The sequence below is a fragment of the Crotalus tigris genome, unplaced genomic scaffold (assembly GCF_016545835.1).
Source record: "Crotalus tigris isolate CLP2741 ecotype Arizona unplaced genomic scaffold, ASM1654583v1 scf7180000017536.10889498, whole genome shotgun sequence".
NCBI lineage: Eukaryota > Metazoa > Chordata > Lepidosauria > Squamata > Viperidae > Crotalus > Crotalus tigris.
Window position 1 is genome coordinate 10840447 of NW_024096460.1, and position 4407 is coordinate 10844853.

Here is a 4407-nt window from a genome sequence, read left to right on the forward strand (position 1 = left end):
AGTCGAAGTACTACAAATTCAAACAAACACCCCAACAATAAACAATCTAATCAAGGAATCATCAGGAATACTCCCACCAAGATGGACAGGGTAAACCACTTTTATATAAACAGACAGCAAACTTCACTCCCTTTCCAACTCTGATTGTGTTGCCTAGTTGGATAATGAAATATCTGCAAGAAAACAAGCAAGCTCAGAGAGCATCCAGGGCTCCATATATAATTGTACTAAATAAATGTAACTGTTTATTGATATAATATAACTGGTTTTTCCAGTTGCAGTGTATGGATGTGAAAGTTGGACCATAAGAAAGGCTGAGCACTAAAGAATGGAGGCCTTTGAACTATGGTGCTGGAGAAGATTCCTGCGAGTCCCCTGGACTGCAAGGCGTTCAAATCGGTCAGTCCTAGAAGAGATCAACCCCGACTGCTCCTTAGAAGGCCAGATCCTGAAGTTGAAACTCAAATACTTTGGCCACCTAATGAGAACGAAGGACTCACTGGAGAAGAGCCTAATGCTGGGAAAGATGGAAGGCAATAGAAGAAGGGGACGACAGAGAAGGAGGTGGCTGGATGGAGTCACTGAAGCAGTAGGCGTGAGCTTAAGTGGACTCCAGAAGATGGTAGAGAACAGGAAGGCCTGGAGGAACGTTGTCCATGGGGTCGCGATGGGTTGGACACAACTTCGCAATTAACAACAACAACATTGATATAATGACATAGTTTATTATTTTGGGGGGGGGGGGAAATGACAGAATCTTGTGGCGCCACATTGCTTTGTTCCCTCCATATGTACAAAGATCCATTGAGGGTGACACTTCAGCTATAGATGTTCAGCTAGCTATGAATCCATCTTGCTTCTCTGTTTCCATGTGACTGTTATCATGCTTGGAGCAGATAAATATCAAAGACATCCTTAACACGAGTGGTGAGAGGTTTATCCATCATTAATACAAGCAGAGATAAATATGGCTGGCCCACATTTGCTCAAGACCTTCCAGCAGCCATCATTTCTATTCATTTCTGTCCTACTGTTTTCCTATTAAGATATCTTCTTTTTTTAAGCTTCCTGAAAAAAAAACCAAAAAAATCAGACTGGATGCCTGCCAAATAAGCATGAATAAATAGAGGTTAGTAGAGCGAACAGGACAAAGGATACGTTTTTGCTCATTTTTCCAGTATCCACGAGAATGGCTTTCTTTTTTTTCAGCGGAATATGTCACTCTCCATTCAGCTAATGCTTCTTCCATATATAATGGCCCCAAGGACATTGCTTCTGCCAACCTCGCTGAGGTCATCGCTTGCAGGAATCTGATTGGCTCTCTCAAATGTTAACATCATATTATTCCTGGAACGGTCTCTGATTTGGTGGGATCTATCCACACCGGAGCAACCTTGCCTTGGACAGCGAGATGGGTGAAATACAAACGTAATCAATGAATAAATGAATACATTAAATAAAAAAAATTAAGTAAAGAGTCACAGAGAGCAGGGGGTATGCAAATGTGGGTAACTAAATACTCCTCCCCCCCCCAGGTTCTCCCAAATATCAGTAGGAACATGTAGAAAAATAGTCCAGGAGGAAATCAACAAACTAAGAAAAGCTATAGAACACATCCGTGAACACCACCTAGCAGTAAGAAGATATGATGAAAACTTAATTTTACGGTAGATGGAGAGACTTAACCCTAGTTCCAATGAGGAAACAGTGAGCATCCTAGACCAAGCTAAATTGAAAAACTCTGAAGCTGAAGCTTCCGTTGTTGTTGTTAATTGCAAAATCGTGTCCGACCCATCGTGACCCCATGGACAACGTTCCTCCAGGTCTTCCTGTCCTCTATCATCTTCTGGAGTCCATTGAAGCTCCCGCCTACTGCTTCAGTGACTCCATCCAGCCACCTCCTTCTCTGTCGTCCCTTTCTTCTGTTGCCCTCCATCTTTCCCAGCATTAGGCTCTTCTCCAATGAGTCCTTCCTTCTCATTAGGTGGCCAAAGTACTTGAGTTTCAACTTCAGGATCTGGCCTTCTAAAGAGCAGTTGGGGTTGATCTCTTCTAGGACTGACCGGTTTGAACGCTTTGAAGTCCAGGGGACTCGCAGGAGTCTTCTGCAGCACCGTAGTTCAAAGGCCTCAATTCTTTGTCGCTCAGCCTTTCTTATAGTCCAACTTTCACATCTATACATTGCAACTGGAAAAACCGTGGCCTTGACTATACGCACTTTTGTTGGCAGTTTTTCTTCAGAAAAACTCTGAAGCTGAAGCTTCCGTTAGAAGTAATTAATTGGGGAATGTGATTTATGACATATTACTGTGGTGAGAGGTTCAACTTCATAACATTGTAACCTTTAGGAGGGAACTTCAGTCTTGGTTTCGCTTTTGATCCTGCCAATCCTATATAGCCAAATAAATGTGTTCTTTAAGGAAACTTTTTTGCATTGGAATTCTGTTTTACTGGTCTCATCTATCGGAACCATGACAGGTTGCAGCATCCCAAAGTCACACAATCACCATTTGAGACCTTCCCAGCTGGCTTCTGACAAGCAAAGTCAATGGGGGAAGCTGAATTCACTTAACGACCATATGATTCTCTTAACAACTGCAGTGATTTGCTTAACAACCGTGGCAAAAACGGTCATAAAATTGGGCACAAATCACTTAACAACTGCTTTGCTTAGCAACAGAAATTGTTATCTGGGCTATGGTCATAAATCAAGGATAGCCAGTAACTGATCTTCCAGCTGCCGTGTAAATTAAAAAGGGGGGTAAGAAGAAGATGTAATAAAAATTGTACACCAATACAGGTAGCCCTCGACTTACAACAGTTCATTTAGTAACCGTTTGAAGCCACAATGGCACTGAAAAAAGTGACTTATCACCATTTTTCACACTTCTGACTGTTGCAGCATCCCCCTATGGTCACGTGATTTACATTCGGGTGCTTGACAACTGACTCACATTGCAGTGTCCCAGGTGGGTCATGTGATTCCTTTTTGCAACCTTCTGACAAGCAAAATCAATGGGGAAGCCAGATTCACTTAACAACCGTGTGACTAATTTAACAATTGCAGTGATTCACTTAACAAACGTGGCAAAGAAAAGTCATAAAATGGGGCAAAATTGAACAACATAAATTCTGGACTTAATTGTGGTCGTTAAGTTGAGGACTACCTGTATGGGATTCCTTTCTTACTATTCTTCTCACTTTCCACCCACACGAAAAAAGCTACTATAAAGCTTTACAAGGCTGTATTAACTGTGCACCAGTGGGGGAAAGTTTTTCTGCAGATTTCACAGGAAGTTGCTGCTAACTAAACAGGGAAAAGAAATAATAGCTGCAATGAAATAAACATGCAAACCCAGAGAGCCTCACGTCAGAAAGAATTGTCTTGCCTCACCTTCAGATGTCTTTCCGTTGTCCTTCCTGATGTCCAGGTAGGTATTTCCGATGATGCAGCAGTGACAATAACAGGTAAGGGATTTTAAATAAGGGAAGGAGAAAGAATCCTTTGCTGTCATTTGCATGCCTTTGAATGCTGACTCTACATCCATCAAAATTCTGAGGTGGCCAGTTTTAAGATGGTTCTCAATACTCTGTTGAAAGAAAAATCTTCATCAGGGTCTAGTCCAAGCCAGGAATAAAGAACATGGAGACTGCTTTAGAAAGAAGGTGGCAGTTTATTGAAGAGGAGAGCCAGACAGAAAGATGGCCCGGGGGGGGGGGGAAGAGTGACCACATGTAGCAGGGAGTTGGTTTTTATACCCTCTGGGGCTCTTGAGGTTGTTTCCTGTTCCTGTCTGAGGCTTTGTATTTCCTGTGGCATGTACTTTGACCTGAGTCTGAGTGTGCCCTTCTGGTGGTGGTGGGCTAATCCTATTATGTCCCAAAGGTCATATCCTGTTTCCCTGGGGCTGTGGCTGATGACTGTGGGATTTTTGGAGTGAGGGATTGTTGATTCTAGGGATCTTTGTCTTTCTAATCCCAGCTTCCTGACTCCAATCTTTCTTACAAGATTATCACATCTGCATTTCTGCAGATCCGGTTTCTGTCTAGGGCAGAGACTTGGGAAGGGGTTGGTTTCTGCCTTTAAAATCCTTTGGGGAAATATATTCTGCCTTTTTAATATTTCCCAAAATATTTCCTTCTCTGGATTTTTCCCACAACTCCAATGGTTATTTGCATTGTTTATTCATATCCTGCCTTTACTTTTTTAAAAAATAAATAACTCAAAGTGGCAAAGATATCTAATACTCCCTCCTCTGATTTTTTTCCCCATAACAACCCTGTGAGGTTGGTTGAGGTTAGAGAAAGTGAGTGGCCCATAGTCACACAGTTGGCTTTATGTGCCTAAGGCAGGACTAGAATTTATTGTCGCCTGGTGATCAGCTCAAAGTCACCCAGCTGGCTTTC